This window comes from Ictidomys tridecemlineatus, chromosome 13 (assembly GCF_052094955.1).
Source record: "Ictidomys tridecemlineatus isolate mIctTri1 chromosome 13, mIctTri1.hap1, whole genome shotgun sequence".
NCBI lineage: Eukaryota > Metazoa > Chordata > Mammalia > Rodentia > Sciuridae > Ictidomys > Ictidomys tridecemlineatus.
This window is the reverse complement of record NC_135489.1, coordinates 57,090,991-57,108,690: the sequence shown is the minus strand read 5'-3', so window position 1 is coordinate 57,108,690 and position 17,700 is coordinate 57,090,991. Positions and strand designations below refer to the sequence as shown.

The window sequence follows — 17,700 nt, the reverse complement described above, 5'->3', positions numbered from 1 at the left end:
AAAATAAACAAGAAAATAGTCTAACAAAAAATATGACGAATAAAATCCAACCCAAAAAAACTAGCTTGAAGAAGATCCATCCCTGAAGAAGATATAACAAAGCCAAGTCCACTGGCGTTTGGAAGTACCCAGCATCAACAGATGCCTGGCAGCCATCACAGTGGATTAGCTGTGAGGTTTAGGAAAGTGGGCACTAATCTGGGATTCTAGAGCCTTGGGCTATGATTAAAAGATAATATACATCTTAAGCTATTCTAGTAAAAATGCCTTTAAACAGTACAGATATAGAAGCATCTGTAAAATGAGGTCATCCAGCCATCTGTTACCTTTCCTGGCCACCTGAACACAACCTTCTTGTTAGCTTCCTTGAAGCTGTACAATCCTACAACACAGGAACAATGCTAAGGGAAAAAAGAAAGCAAAGAAAAAATATTTTTCAGCGCTATCTAGGTGCATCTGTGTATATACAATGAATATTTTTGACAACTTCCATTTGAGGTAAGTTCATGTTATACTTCATGTTTTTAAAGAGGGATGCCAGACATGTTATTGGTCTAGAGATGCTTTATCTGCCTTTGGCCAAAAGTCACTTACTCATCTATCCATCTATCCACTCAGCCATACTTCTTGAGCACCTCTTGTATGTCACACACCGTTCTGGGCGTTAAGGAGGCAGATAAAGATATAAAAGATAGTCAAATAAAATTCTGTGAAGAAAAACAAAGCAAGATAAAGGGGATAGTAAGTGACAAGAGATTTATCCCAGATGCAAAGGGATAATATAGATAAGGATTTGCATTATAGCTGTTAGGGACAGACTACGGTGTTTTTATGGTACTCTACTTTTTGTATCTTTATTCCAACAATCATTCTATAAATAACAATTTTCCCCTATGATAAAATCAAAACACTATTTTCAAGGATGACATATAGAGGAATATATGCATTATGTCAATTACTAATTAAGCAATTGCATTTCAAGATGTCACAAGTCAAGTGTTCCAGAAATGGATGTTGAGTTGGAGTTTGGGGGGGGGGCGGGGGGTGTAGAACATTTATTAGAGATCAGCATCTGTGGAAAGGAGGTGAAAAAAGCCGAGTGTTTCTAGAGAAGAGTCCTACTAGAATTAAGACCAGTAATGCTAACCTTGCTCTGAAATCTAGAGTGTAAATGGCCTGCCAGAATGGTCTCATGTTGGTCTGCTGAGCTTTATCTTCTACCTGGATCACACCAGGAAGAGCACACTCTTGAGCAAGAAAGTCCTTTGCAGCTGAGGCAAGACACAGTTGGTAACTGGCACAAACCTTTCCTTGGTACTATTGTAGGGATGTCATATACTTAGAAGCAAATTGTAGGAAATACAACATCATAATAGACAAAATGTTAAGATACTCAAGAGCCAAAGAGAATCAATGAACTAATAAATTAATACCATAATTTAAAACACACACACACACACACACACACACACACACACACACACACACCACTCACTCACGGTATTGTAAGAATGTACTTGATCAAGAAATTCATAAAACAAACAGTAAGTATAAGAAAAATTGTTCAGCCTCACTTGCAATTATCTACAGTAGTAAAGTGAGGCAATCAATAAGGAAATGAAAAATAGTAGAACTAAACAAAAATAGTAGAACTCAACAAAGTGAGGATTGGGGAAATGAATACTCTAATACAACTACTGGTAGGGGTGTAAACTGGTATAACATTCCAGGAAAGCAATTTTGCAATACACAGAAGTCTTAATAAAATATATGTGTCTGATAAACCAGATATATCAGTTTATCTATTGTATAAAAAATTACCCAAAACTTAGTCACTTACAATAATAAGTATGCATTATTTTATGATGCCTTTATAATTTGATAATAATTTAGCTGGGTTGTTCCAGCTCAAGGTCTTTCATGAGGTTGCAGTCGAGATGCCAGCCAGGGTTTCCAGTTATCAGCAGACTTGACACAGGCTGAGATGTTTGCTTCCAAAATGGCATACTTTCATGGCTATTGTCAAGAGGTTTTGGTTCCTCAGTGGATGTCAGCAGGAGGCTAAGTTTAGCTACATAGACCTCCAGTAGGGCTGCTTGAGTGTATTGAGACATGGCAGCTGACTTTCCTTACAATAAATGATCCAAGAGAAAGATATAAACCATATTGTCTTCTAGGACCTACCCTCAGAAGTCTTGCTGTGTCATTTATGCCACATAGCTTTCATTAGAAATGGGTAACTAAGTCCAGCCCACAGTCAAGGGGTAAAGAATTAGGCTGTACAGAAGAGAGGACTATGGAAGAATTTGTAGGCAATTATAAAAATTGCCTTAGCTTGCCACAAATTATTGATCCCTCCCACCCACCATACAAAATATGCTCAGCTCCTGCCAAGATCTCCCAAAAGTCTCATCCCTGTACAGCCCCTAGTCAAAGCCAGAATATGGACAGTTAATTTAGTTCAAGGTATAGATGAGGTTCCTTAGATATGGTCAAGGAAGTTCAGCTTCTGGAGTATAGTTGCTCTTGTCTGAAAGTGTGAAATGCAGAGCTGAGGTCTACTTCTGGGTGTGTATTCTGTCAAAGCATAACTTTTTTAAAAAGTGAAAAACATGACTCTCCTGTTTTTAGATTGGGTTTAGTTTAGATTTGATTGGCTCATATTTTATCATTAATAATAAGTTGAAAAACTGGTTCAAAAGACATTTTGAGGAACTAGGTATTTATAGGAATTTTGAAAAAAAAATGATGCTCAAATGAGATTGCTAAGTTAGGTACAAAACTGCATCTTACCATGCAGAGAAATGGGGTCATAACCTTTGAGATACTTTTTTCTACTGATAGAAATATGTAAGCAAAGGAAATATGTAAGGAAACACATAACTTCCCAGTGTCTGGACTATATTCAAATAGTAAATATCAAAGACAAGCACAAGGACCTTCTCTGAGAGAATTAAATAATCTTCAAACAGTGCCCCAACATGTTGTTGAAAGAACATACATACTCTCTATTGGTTTCCTTAGAATCAAATAATTTTAAGGAAATTATGTTGATGCACATGGATTCGATGTCTAAGGATTCTTGTCTTGGCTCTGATTGTAAACACAATTTGGAAAGTGGCACCAAGAAAAGGACACCTTTTTCTAATTTGCTGGTCAAGCCCTTACCATATTTTCTCTGGAATTCTCCAATTTAACCATCCAGTCTCACCAAGCTGTTTGATTTCTTTTTGCTTCTATAATTTCTTTCTATTTTTTTAAGTGGATATGAGCTAAATGTCAGGCACTTTTGTGCTGCTGGGTTTTCAAGTTTTCTATCTTTAATTCTCCTTTCACCTCTCAGAAAGAGTGAATTCTTTGAGTTAACATCACATTCACTCCTGAGGGAGGTGCTCTCACCGTTTGGCAGAGAAAGACAGGTGAAGATTCGATCCCTCTGTAAATATTTGTTGACTCAGCCTGATGTTGAGCACATTGTAGGTGCTGGAGTCTGAAAGGTGAATAAGTAGTTCTCAAGTCCAATAATAGGAATACTAATTATGACAAATAGGAATACTAATTATGACAATAGGCACAGGATCTCACATCCTTGCCACCAATGTGTGGTCCCTGGACCAGCAGCAGTGATGTCACCTGGGAGTTTGGTAGAAATGTAGAATTTCCAGCCCTGTCCCGGACCTACTACATCATAATCTGCTTTAACAAGATCCCAGGTGATTTAGGTACACATTCAAATTCAAGATGTGCTGCTTTAGTGTCCTGCTTGGAACCTACTTATAAATTTTCTTATCATCTTTTATTTTAAAAACAAAGATAAATCTACTTATCTTTTAATAATGATAGAACTCCCACCACTGGATTTTAATTTTAGCACTTGTATTTGAACATTGTAAAACTAGAATGTTTTACCAGACTATGAAAACAAGAAACTTCCCACCCCTTTCTCTGCAGTGATCATTATTCTTTAAGCTCAGTTCCCTACTGTGTGTGTATGTGTGTGTGTTATTGGGGCTTGAACCTAGGGACACTCTGCCACTGATCTACATCCCCAGCCTTTCATCATTTTAAAATTTTGAGTAAGGGTTTGGCTAAGTTGCAGAGGCTGATCTGGAGCTTGTAATTCTGCCTCAGACTCCCAAGTTGAGGTGTATGCCAGTGCCCTTGGTTCTTACAAAGTCTTTTAACTTAAAAAATAAATTTAATAGACTTTATTTCTTAGAGCAATTGTAGGCCCACAGCACGATTAAAAGGAATGTACAGAGATTTCCCACATACCACTACCCACACATCGTAGCCTCCCTTCTTATCAACATCCCCTATTAGAGAAGTACATTTATTGCCATCATCCAAAGTGGATACTTTATATTGGGCTTCACTCTTTCATTGTATGTTTTATGGATATATGGTATGTACAATGACACGTATCTACTGTAATGATATCATATAGGACAGTCATGTTGTCCTAAAACTCCTCTGGCCTATTCATCCCTTTCTCCCCACAGTCCCTGACAACTACCGATGTTTTGACTGTCTCTACAGTTTTGCTTTTTCTAGAATGACATATAACATTTGTAGCTTTTCAGATGGTCTCTTCTTTCACTTAGAAATTTGCATTTAAGTTTCTTCCATGTCTCTATCACTTGATAGCTCATTTCTTTGTAGTGCTAGAGAATATTCCTTTGTCTGGAAGTGCTAAGTTGATATGTCCATTCACCTACCAAAGGACATGTTGGTTGCTTCCAAATTCTGGAAGTTATGAATAAGCATCTATAAATGTCCATGTTCAGGTTCTTACAGGACGTAGTTTCCAACTCCTTTGTATAAATACCAAGGAATGTGACGGCTGGATCATGTAATAAAAATGTTAATTATGAAAGAAACTGACTAATGGTCTGCCAAAGTGGCCATACCACTTTGCATTCCCACAAGCAACCAAATGTTGTTGCTCCACATCCTCATCAGCATTTGGTACTTTCAGTATTTTGGATTTGGGTCATTCAATATGTAATAGTGGGTTAATTCTTTTTAATTAATTATAAAGCTCTCTGCTCACATATTTGGAAAGGGTGCCAATTTTGAATCTTTGAGTAATGAAGAACTGAAAGAATTAAACTACTTCCATACCAGCTAACTTCTAAGCACTACCATCAGGTCTACCCTGGCTAAGATTACTAAAATTTTCTTTTTTCTCTGTGATTCTGCTTTTTTTTGTTGTTGTTGTTATTTTTGGTAAATGATTGTTAAGAAAAAATATTAAATCAATTAATAAGAAAATATGATTTTTAAAATTTTGACACCAATAAACAGGCATGTACTGACTTACTTTAAAGAACTAAAATGATTCTAAAGCAGTTAGGTAGTTGTTGTGTTTAGTAAAGATTAGCTAAAACTAATTTTTAATCTAAGTTGATTCTTAATATGCAATTTTATAAAAATACCTTAAATTTGGCAGAATCCTTCAGGGGTACAGTAAGTATCTGAAATGTCAAAATAAAATAAAATAAAAATTCAAGGTGTAGTTTTAGTATGATTGTTAAATTCTAAACAACATGGATCTTCATAAAGAAGAGTGGAATGAGAGGAGATACAGGAGAAGACTTCTTAAAGGAGACAACACTGACTAGGGCTTTCAAGGATGAACAGGATCCTTGGTTTTCTTTCTAGTCCAACATAGATAGTAAAGAATAAAGTCCAGGATATTGGATTTTTGATCTCCTTACTGATCTCCACGTTGAACCTGAAAATGCTCCTTGTAGAACTTTAAAAACATCTCTGGCTGCTGCAGGCTGGACGGCGGGGGCCGCGTGAGCCTTGGCTCCGCTTCTGCCCGCTGCTGTTTTCACCTGCTGCCTTCCTGCTGGGCGCTTTCGCGGGTCGCTGTCAGTGCACGCCGGCTTGCGATGCTGCAATCCGGCTGAGCACAAAAACACAAGCCAGATGGAACTGAAACAAAGTTTTATTTTGTGAGAGGCCGTGTGCGTCCCCCTAACAAGCCGGTCCACACACCCACACACGTGTATCCCTACCGGACCCGGGGGGCTCCACTTCCCCCGGAACACCCTCCTACCATCCTTCCCCAACCAATGGGAACTCTCCAGGAGTCTTGTAACTTGAGTCCCCAAATGGGCCTAAGTGAACAGTAGGAGCCCAATTTCCATATGAATGTAATACTTTGCAGTGGCTCCTAGCATCTGCCCCCTTCTGTTTAATTAAGCAATGGCAATGTGGCTAGGGACCGTGCCTGGTAGGTTGTCCAATTTAACATGTGGTTCTTACCCGTCATGGGAGAACTGACTTTTACACGTCAGTTTCCTGTCTTAGGTTGAATCCACTGTAATCAGATCAACCCGTCACTGACTACCGGTCTAGCATAGCCATGCTTGTGGATAGGCCTAAGCACCAGTGGGGGGGTGAGGTTCTTGCCTCACCTCTGTTGGCCCCCAAATTTAACTTTGGTGCCAGTGGGGGGGTGAGGTTCTTGCCTCACCTCTGTTGGCCCCCAAGTTTTAGACCATCACTAGTAGAAGGGAGGAAGATACAGAAATGCCACGACACCAAGCCAATTGACGGCTCCTTAGGAAGAACAGTAACACTGGTGACACAGCAGCTAAGATATTTCAGCACTACCATAATTCACTGTATCAACAAATAGAGCACAATGCATACAGGTGATACATAGTCCAGGCAAGTTGTGTAAGCAGTTCAAAGTGGAGGAGTCTATCAATATGTCCATTTCCTCCCAAAGTAAATTAAGTCCTTGATTGAGCAGTTCAAAGTGGAGGAGTCTGTCAATATGTCCATTTTCTCCCAAAGTAAATTAAGTCCTTGATTGAGGATACTTATTGAGTTATATTGATTGATGTATCAGTTTATATAGTTTACTGTGATAGCTATCATAGAAGTTGTAGTTTGGTTTTATCTTAGTCTTCACCGGCATTGGGATGGAGATGGGAATTCTGGCCATGGTGCTAAAGAGACATTATCTTGAACAGAATTGTTAAATATAATGAAAAGGAAAGGTGAAAGTAAACAAACAGATCTGTTAACCACCTTTAAAAGCAAAATTTATAACAGCTGTTTACCTAATTTAAATTAAACCATATAAGTCACGTGATTTTTTTTTTTTTTTTTTTTTTTTTTTTTTTTTTTTTGGATCCATTTATATCTATTTATACATGAGCGCTCCTTATAAATGAAATATGGACATACACACATACAGACATACAACACAAAACAGTGCATACATAACATAGAACATATAGGACAATAGTAAATAAAGGCCTTGTAGCTATACCTAGGTGAAATCTCCATTGCAATGTTTAAAAACTTTACAGTTAAAAAAAAATAAAACACAGTCAAAAAATAAAACTGATCAGAAAAACATTAACCTAGGTTTGTATGAGCTCAAAAAGAAAGAGAAAATAAATAAATAAATAAAATAGAACCTTATGATGTGGGAAAAATGTAATAATAAAATAGATATTGAAAAAGGCACCGTGGTAAATCACTGTTGTAGATGTAAGAATAGCCAAGCTGGAGCTCTGGATATCAGCTGTTATGGATTTGAGTCAAATCATCTTCTTTTTCTGTAGAAATTGTTTTAGTTAATCTCTCTGGAATCCAAATTGGTTGCTGTTCCTCCTGTGGAAAAACACAGACGGAGCCCCGACTCCAGACTATTACTGGGTCCGGACCTTTCCATTGTCCTGTTAGAATATCTTTCCAAAGTACCTTAGGCTTATGTACATTTTTCGGATACATATGTCTTTCCGCAGCACTAAGTCCTGATGAATCCAAATTTAGAAAGTTTAGAGTAAAAAGGGTTATTTTAAGTTTATCTTTGGGGGATATATACCCTTTTCCAATTCCTTCCTTTTGTTTTAATAAGTACATTTTAATAGTTTGATGAGCTCTTTCAACTATGCCTTGACCCTGTGGATTGTATGGGATTCCTGTTATATGAGTAATGCCAAATGATGAGCAAAATTGTTTAAAAGAGTTAGACGTATAACCAGGAGCGTTATCAGTTTTTAACTGTTTAGGAACACCCACAGTGGCAAAATTTTGTAAGCAATGAGCTATAACATCTTTAGTTTTTTCTCCGGCATGAAGGGAGCCCATTAAAAATCCAGAAGAAGTATCAACTGTAACATGTAAATATTTTAATTTTCCAAATTCTGGCAAGTGTGTAACGTCCATCTGCCAAATATGGTTAGGTATCAGTCCTCTAGGATTGACTCCAAGATTAACTTGTGGTAAAAATGTCACACAATTTTGACATTGTTTTATTATATGTCTGGCTTGTTCCTTAGTTATTTTAAAACGTTTTTGTAAGGTATTAGCATTGACATGGAACCTTTTATGAAAATTTATAGCTTCTTCTATTGTGGAGAAAATATGTATGTCATGTGTAGATTTATCTGCTAGTTCATTACCCAAACTAAGGGCTCCAGGCAACCCTGTATGTGCCCTGATATGTCCAATAAAGAATGGATCTTTTCTGTCCCAGATTAGAGTTTGTATAGCAGAAAACAAAGAGAAAACAGTAGAGGAAGGAGAAATCCTACCAGCATCTTCAAGGGATGCTATAGCATTAACTACATACTGGCTATCAGAGAATAAATTAAATACAGAATCTTTGAACATCATAAAAGCTTGTAATACTGCATTGAGCTCTACCTTTTGAGCTGATTGTTTGGGTACTAAAAATGTAAAAGTTTGATCAGGGGTAACTACCGCTGCTGTACCATTGTTTGACCCATCAGTGAATATATTTGGAGCATTCATGATAGGGTTTTTTTTTGTCATTTTAGGAAAAACTACAGGATGCTTAGACCAAAAGGACAACAAGGGATTAGATGGCAAGTGATTATCAAATGAGACACTAGATTTACACATGATTATTGCCCAAGTATTTAACTCATTAGCTAACTCATCAATTTGATCCATAGTATATGGAGTAATAATTTTATTGGGAGAAATCCCAAACACTCCCTTCGCTGCTTTTATCCCTTTGAGTATTAATTGTCCTACAGCCTCAGGATATCTAGTAAGAATAGTATTAGGGGAATACGATAAATGTATCCACAATAATGGACCTTCTTGCCAAAATACTCCTGTAGGAATATTTTTTGTTGGTAGTACAATAAATAATAAAGGCAAACTTATATCAATTCTATCCAAATGCATATTTTCCATATATGTTTCAATGATTTTTAATGCCTTTCTTGCTTCAGGCGTTAACATGCGGGGTGAATTTGGATCTGATGGACCTTTTAGGATATCAAATAAGGGTCCTAATTCTCCTGTTGGTATGCCTAGGTAAGGCCTTATCCAGTTTATGTCTCCCAATAATTTTTGAAAGTCATTAAGTGATTTGAGTTGATCTACTCGTATTTGAATTTTTGGTGGACGGACCATGGTTGAGGATAATAAAACTCCTAAATAATTAATTGGAAAATTTAATTGTACTTTATCTATTGCTATGTCTAGATTATAATTTTTTAGTAAGTTTGTAAGTGTGGCATAACATTCTAGCAATGTGTTCTTATCTTTATGTGCTAATAACACATCATCCATATAGTGAAATATTTGTAGTTCAGGATTTTGATTTCTAAGTGGCTGGATTGCTTTATTAACATAAATTTGACACATAGTCGGGCTGTTCGCCATCCCCTGGGGTAAAACTTTCCACTCATATCTCTGATCAGGACCTTCATGATTTAGTGCAGGGATAGTAAATGCAAAATGTGGACTATCCTCGGGATGAATTGGAATTGAAAAGAAACAATCCTTAATATCTATAGTTAACACATGCCAGGTTTTTGGTAAAGCAGACAATTGGGGAATCCCTGATTGAGCAGGTCCCATAATAACCATCTCATTATTAATGGCTCTTAAATCTTGTAATAATCTCCATTTACCAGATTTCTTTTTAATGACAAAAATGGGAGTATTATGGGGAGATACGGAAGGTTGTAAATGTCCTTCCGCTAATTGTTGTTTGACCAGATCGTGGGCTACTTGTATCTTTTCTTTAGTCAGGGGCCACTGAGGAACCCACACTGGTCTTTCTGATTTCCATGTAATTTTGATTGTCTCAGTGGCCCTTTTTGAAAACCCAATCCATGTTTATTTATTTCTTGATCTATTTGAATTGGTGCTATCATATCTTGATCTTGTTTCCTTAATCCTTTTTCTTTTCTAAAGCCTTGTTTAGCCCTACTAGTGGGCGCGTTAGAATTGACGTTATTTGTTAATGTCAATCCTAATTGATCTAGGACATCCCGTCCCCATAAATTTATGGGAAGATGGTCCAATACATAAGGCTGTATAGTTCCTTCACATCCTTCAGGATCCCTCCAATCTAATACCATAGCACTTCTATGGGGGTTAGTTGCCACTCCTAGGCCTCGAAGCGTTTGAGTGGCTTGTTGCAATGGCCAGTGCTTTGGCCATTCCTGACGAGATATGATGCTGAGGTCAGCACCTGTGTCCAGCAGCCCATTAAAATCATGTCCTTGAATATTTAATTTTAGCATTGGGCGAGAATCTAAATTTAAAGAAAGCATAGCCCAATCTACACCTGTGGAGCCTAATCCCTTGGAACCTCTTTCTACATTACAACTGGAAAATTCATCATGTAGGCTGGGTATTATTAATAACTGTGCTATTCTATCTCCTGATGAAATTACGGATATACCTCTTGGAGAACTGGCTATAATTTTTATTTCACCCTCATAATCGGGATCAATTACCCCAGGACTTATCATAAGTCCTTTTAGTGTAGAAGAACTGCGTCCTAATAATAAGCCTACTGTTCCTTGGGGAAGAGGTCCTTTTATTCCTGTGGGAATGATTTGAACTCCCATCTCTGGAGTTAATACTGCTCTGGCAGAGGCACAGATGTCCAACCCTGCGCTCCCTCTAGTTTGTCTGATGAGGGATCTGATGGATAGTGCGTCCTGGGCACTACCTTGATGGTGCTGCTGGGTTCCTCCATTGCCCCGTATATTTGTGGCTTTGGGCCCCGGGGCATTGGGCCCTCCAATTCGTTTTTTGACAACGGGGCCTGATACCTTTCTCCACGATATTGTGGGTAGACACTTGGTCTTTGTCCATTTTTTGATAACGGAATACCCTCTATGGTGGTTTGAGAACGGCATTCATTAGCCCAATGTCTCCCTCTATGGCATCGTGGGCAAATACCCGGGATTCTACTCCTTTGATACCTAGCTTTGTTAAACCCTCCTCCTATGGGGCAATTTCTTTTAAAATGTCCTTTCTGATTGCAATTATAGCATGTTTTTGGTTTGGTATCTAAAGCCTGTTTTACTTCAGCTGCCATGACTTGTCCTTGTTCATCAATGTCGCTACATAATTTAATATATGTGTTTAAATCTCCATGTTTCCACGGTCTAATGACCTCTTTGCAGCAACGATTTGCTTGGTCATAAGCCAGTTGTTTTATAAATGGCATTGCCTGTTCTGTATTTTCAAATGTCTTAGAGGCTGTTTCAATAAGTCTAGCTACAAAGTCAGCGTAGGGCTCATTAACTCCTTGTGTTATCTTAGATAGTTGACCTTGTAAATCCCCTTGTCCCTTCAAAGTTTTCCATGCCTTAATTGCATTCATAGTGATCTGAGCGTATACGCCAGGATCATATCTAATCTGTTGCCTCTGACCCTCATAAGGTCCTTTCCCCAATAGCATTTGAGAATCTCTTTCAGGATAACCTGCTGCTGCATTTCGCCTAGCTGTCTCCCTGCAAAATTCCTCATTGGCAATTTTCCATAATAAATATTGTCCTCCATTTAGCACAGAGTGACACACGCTAGCCCAATCTTCTGGTGTTAAGTCCCAGCTGGTAATAGATTCGACCATTCTGACAGTAAAGGGAGCCGCAGGCCCGTAGGTTTGTACAGCTTCCTTTAATTGCTTTACTATTTTGAAATCTAAGGCACGGTAAACTCGTTCCCTTTCTTCTCCCCGCTCAACTACAGGGCATGCTAACTTTTGGGGTCCTGCCTCAGGATTCTGTTCATCACCTATGGAAACTGAGGGCTGCTCAGCTACAGGTGAAGCTGTTGGTTGAATTACGCCCTCTGGTGATGGAACGGAGTTAGTACTAGCCTCCCTATCTGAGGGTCGTTTTTTCCCTAAGCTTGCCTTCTTCAATTTTTCTTCTGTCTGACTAGCTTGAGGGACCTTTTGTTTTGCTTGACCTAATAAGTTTTCTGCCATAGCCTGGACCTCTAACAATTTACTTAACAGTCTTTCGGTTTGTTTTTTACTAGATTCTAATCTACTATAAAGGTAACGTAACCCAATAAGGTAGGATAGAAGAAAGCCAAAACAGAATGAAACAGAAACGGAGAGGAGAAAAATGATTATATCAATTTTTTCTTTCTCAGGGCCGAATAACTTAAAACCTTGAGCCAACCATTTTTCCCAATTCGCCTGAAAAAATTGTAAGGCTAGAGAGCCTGAAATAAAAGCAGAATAAATCAAAACAAAAATACCCATTCTGTCGCCTTTCCTTAGGGGCGAGCGATATCACTCACCTATAAATTTTGGGCGTTCCCCGTACAAGGGCCACCAAAATGCTGCAGGCTGGACGGCGGGGGCCGCGTGAGCCTTGGCTCCGCTTCTGCCCGCTGCTGTTTTCACCTGCTGCCTTCCTGCTGGGCGCTTTCGCGGGTCGCTGTCAATGCACGCCGGCTTGCGATGCTGCAATCCGGCTGAGCACAAAAACACAAGCCAGATGGAACTGAAACAAAGTTTTATTTTGTGAGAGGCCGTGTGCGTCCCCCTAACAAGCCGGTCCACACACCCACACACGTGTATCCCTACCGGACCCGGGGGGCTCCACTTCCCCCGGAACACCCTCCTACCATCCTTCCCCAACCAATGGGAACTCTCCAGGAGTCTTGTAACTTGAGTCCCCAAATGGGCCTAAGTGAACAGTAGGAGCCCAATTTCCATATGAATGTAATACTTTGCAGTGGCTCCTAGCATCTGGCATGCTTCTAAAAAGCCTAAAACTGTTATTTTCCAGATATTTTTCCTAAATAGGGCAGATTTGCAAAGATGGAAAGAAGAGGAAGTAACTAAAAATAGCTTTCCCCAATTAGTGATAGCCAAACACATATGGGAAGACAGAAATAGTTTTAGATGGCTCAAAGTAATGTTGCAATGCAAAGTGCACTCCCCGAGCACAGGAAATAATTAGAAACAGCCCTAAAATTTTATTTAAGACTTTATGGGAACAACTGCTGAATATGACATTCAGAGCATCCAGAGGAACCTAAGGAGGTGGTTATGGTCTTGTAACTTAGAAATTGTTATAATTGTAACTTAGAAATCCTTAGAAATTGAGGAATTTGCCCTGAGAACTTTGGTATCTTGTTTATTTCCCCTAAAGTATCGGTGCTAGGTTCCTTCTTGGAAAGCCAGACTTTCTGGATCTCTTAATAGCCATTCTGGAGAGGACAATGAGATCAGAATTGTACATTTTGTGAAACCCAAAGCCACTCCCTCTCAGCTGGCAGAATTTTGTTTTTCTCTCCAGCAAGTGGGGAAGAGCCACCTGTGGGCAGTGGGCCTGATGAGAGGGCACAAGAGGTGGCCAAGTCAGTCTGCAAGTTTCATCAGTCTGGGCTCTGGCCCAAGTGACCAGCTGGTCACCCTCCCTTGAACATTTGGGCTGCTCCTCAACCAACTGGACAGGTGCTTGGTGCCAGCACTGCCTTCCCTAGCAGGAAGGGTCAACAGTGACGACTATTGGGGACACCAAACCTGCTGTAACAGGGAACCTGATCTGACCTGAAGGGCAGCTCCTCAATGTCGTGCCAATGTCCTTTTTTATCATCGACTGGCTTCAATGTCCTTTAAAAAAAAAAAATATATATATATATATATATATATATTTAGTTATAGATGACACAATACCTTTATTTTATTATTTTTTAAGATGTGGTTCTGAGAATTGAACCCAGTGCCTCATCCACATGAAGCAAGTGCTCTGCCACTGTACCATAACCCCAGCCCTTTAGTGTCCTTTTATGACCTCAAATATTTGAGTTTCTTGCTCCTCTTTCCTAGTCCCAGTGCAGACATTGACTAGTGTATGCTATGAGGGCAGGGTTTGTTAAAATCTTGAGCTAATCTATACTGGTCAAAAGACAGGGGCCCTAAGTCCATAAGTGTCCACTGCTGCTGGACATCTCACCAGAGCCTATCTGTCAGGTTGGCTCATGTCTGTCCCACACTGATGTTCAATAAATTGTAAACTTCTGCCCATTCCTAGTGTTTCTTTCCTTTCATCCAGTGATCTTTAATCTCCTATTTATTCATGCCAAACTCTACTTTGGGACACCCCATTAATCCCATGCTCCCCTCAAACAACTTGTGGGCCAGAACTCCTTTCACTTTTAGAGCCTTGTGCCTTGCTCTTCACAGTGCCTGCACTGACACTGACAGCCCTGCCTTCCCTTGTCCCTGTCCCATGGTCAGATGCACTCCATTCCTTCTGAAGAGTCAGAATGTGGAATGGTGCCAGGATTGAAGGTGGGGGACTTGAAGCGCCTGCCACTTACACCACGGCCCAGTTCCCACAGGCTTTTGAAAATCAGTGCATGAGTGACATTGATTTCCTTGATGCCTCTCTTCAGCCTGCTCAAGGACGAAGACTGACCTCTTTATTCCATGCCTGCTAATCAGTTTACCAAAAAGTGTCAACTAGGACTCACTGTCCCCAGAGAGTTCTGCTTTCAGACTGGTGGCAGCTCTTTCTTCTCTTCCTTTCCCATTTCCTCTCCAAAATGAATCGTGTCTGCCTTTGTTCTTTGGAAACACTTTAAAGACTGTTCTCCCTCATTGGAGAACACATTTGTATGCAAATAACTAAGAAAAGTTCTCAGTTATTCTGACTCCCCAAATCCTTGGATTTCCACTTTTGGAAACATTCACTTAGGAACTAACAATCTTTGGGGAATTGAAGCAGTTGCAATGCCACAAAAAGAATGATTAATAATTAACCATCTTTATTGGGTAGCCCCCATATGTGAGCATCTGTATGTACAAATATGGGACAAATAGCAATGGGAGATCATGTCCCTCAGAGAGTTTGAGTTCTTGACTTAGAAAAAGAGAGACTAGGGCTGGGGTTGAGGCTCAGAGGTGGAGCGCTCGCCTAGCATGCATGAGGCACTGGGTTCGATCCTCAGCACCACATAAAATAAAGATATTATGTCCACCTTATAATTAGAAACTAAATATTAAAAAAAGAAAAAGAGAGACTATAATCTGAATAGGGGAGTAATATATAGCATTAGGAGATAGAGATAAATTCCTGCAGAGAAGAAAGATCACTTTGGGGAAATCAAGGGACATTTGATGAATGGAAGGTTGAACACCTGAGGACCAGCTGTGTGACCTCACTGCGCTTAATTTCAAGATGTAAATAATCATACCTACCTCATTGGTCATTAGAAATACATGAGATGATGTTAATAAAGCCTCTGGCCTGAGTTAAATGTGGAATACCTGGAAGCCAGAGTTTTGCAAGTTTCACAGAGCCCTGACATATTTGACCTAGGCCCTAAATCCAGAATGGAATATGGACACATGTGTTGAGAGTGTCCACAGCAGCGTCAGGGACTTGGGGGTGCAAGAGGTATCATTCTGGACAGAAAGGAATTTCTAAAGAAATTTATTTCTTAATAAAGACTTAATGATGCCAAACTTCATCATTAAACATTATAGACCTTGGAAACAACTACCACAGAAAGGTGATAATGAAAAAAAGGCAAAGCAAAATGGGTATGTATTGTGGGAAAGTCTGTCAGTGAACACTGGGTTTAAAGATATCCACCTGTAGGTGGGCAAACAACATCCATTGAGGGAAGGACAGCCTTGCCCAGAGGGACATTTCTTCCTGAGAAGCTAGGTGGCGATAGAAGCACGCTGAAGCAGTGAGAATGTGCCGGTCCAATGTGATCTTCAGCTCAGGGCTGTTCCAGGGGTCTGCTTTGCTCACTGTAGTATGCATCCCCCACCCACAAACACCCCACAGGCCATCCTCTTGTCCCTTCCTGCATTTTTCTCTCTTCAGATATTTCCTGAAAGACTAATATGCCTCAGGATGCATGGGAAAGTCTATAAAAATGCCAAATCTTATAGATCAGATGAATATTAGGTTGTGACATTCAAGGAATACACACCTGTTAAATCCCTTTAGGACTCTTGAAGATCCCCAGAAAACTTATAACTACCTAAATGCTGTTCAAAGCTCCTAGGACTGTACTTTATTTGGGAAAAAAAGAAATAGTTCAACAGTGCAGTAGAGAAAGAGTATGGCTTTGCTGTCACATGGTCCTTGGTTCAACTTCTAGCTGTAACACTTAACAATCACATGGCCTCACACAAGAAATTTATTTTTTTCTGAGCTGTAGGTCCCACAAGTATAAATGGTGAGAGATATATGACATTTAGAAGATGCCCAACTTATATGTGTTCCTTACAATCTGTTCTCTGGGGTAGAAAAAGTACAGCATCCTGCTACCTGTGCAAAAAAAAAGGGGGAGAAGTACCTGAGCCAATGTGTGGCAATGTGTTCCACAATCTCATCTGAGGAGCTGCCAATGAAGATATTTCTATACTAACACAGAGAGCTCTGTGCACAGGGACCAATTAACTCAAACATCCCCCAACCTGTGAAACTTTAGGGGAGAAGGTAAAGATAATCTGAGAGATGTTTATTATGAGATGAGGAGAAGAGTTCAATCTAATAGCTATTCTTTGAATATGGAATCTGAGAGTCACCAGGCCAGGTGGGAGAATGATCACTGTCTCAGTGAGGAAGCTTTATGAGCAATATTGTGATACCTGTGTAAAACCACTGGAGAGCTTGGGGAAGGGAGAGAGAAAAGAGAGAATTGAGTAAGGATGTCTCTTTCCTTTGCATTGTGTGGTTTTATTAATAATTTATGTTGCCTGGTTTCTGGGTTTTGGGGTTTGATGCTCACTTTTGGTATTAATTGACATGTATGTTTGAGAAGTTCCCAGGGAAATTTGGATTTGGATTTTACATGTAATAATGTATTTTATTTTACAGGTGCTGCAGAAGACTTCAATAAGGAGTTTTTTGGGGGGAGGATTGTAAAATATGCTTTTAGGACAAGCATTTTTTTATGTGCATAAAAAAGAATGACTTCATGACTTTTACCAGTAAATGGATGGATCTCAGACTATGGTGCTAAGTGAAATAAACCAATCCCCAAAAATCCAGAGGCTGAATGTTCTTTCTGATGTGTGGATGCTAACACAGAATAAACTGAGGGGTGGGGGAAGATAGAAGTTCAGTGGATTAGACAAAGAGGAATGATGGGAAAGGAGGGGACATGGGACTAGAAAAGACAGGAGAATGAATCAGACATAACTTTCCTATATTCATATATGAATGCATGACCAGTGAAACTCCACATCATGTGCAAAAAATGAAATCCTAATTAGAATAACTTATACTCCATGTATGTATAATATGTTAAAATATACTCTATTGTCATGCATATCTAAAAAGAACAAATGAAAAATAATTATATAACTTAAAAAGTAAGAATGTGATGTGTAAGAAGGGGCTTTGGCTCAGGCCACTCACTCATGATTACAAGTCTAGCATTACTCTTCATTGCCTAAGG

The 17,700-nt window shown here is 39.3% G+C and overlaps 1 long non-coding RNA gene across 1 annotated transcript; it reads left to right on the top strand.

Annotated features, from left to right (window-relative positions):
* Positions 1 to 214: 214 nt before the first annotated feature.
* On the top strand, positions 215 to 17,290 carry LOC144370133 (uncharacterized). The gene is made up of 2 exons (XR_013430073.1): positions 215 to 498; positions 17,118 to 17,290. It is a non-coding gene; the product is annotated as an uncharacterized LOC144370133 (long non-coding RNA).
* Positions 17,291 to 17,700: the final 410 nt, after the last annotated feature.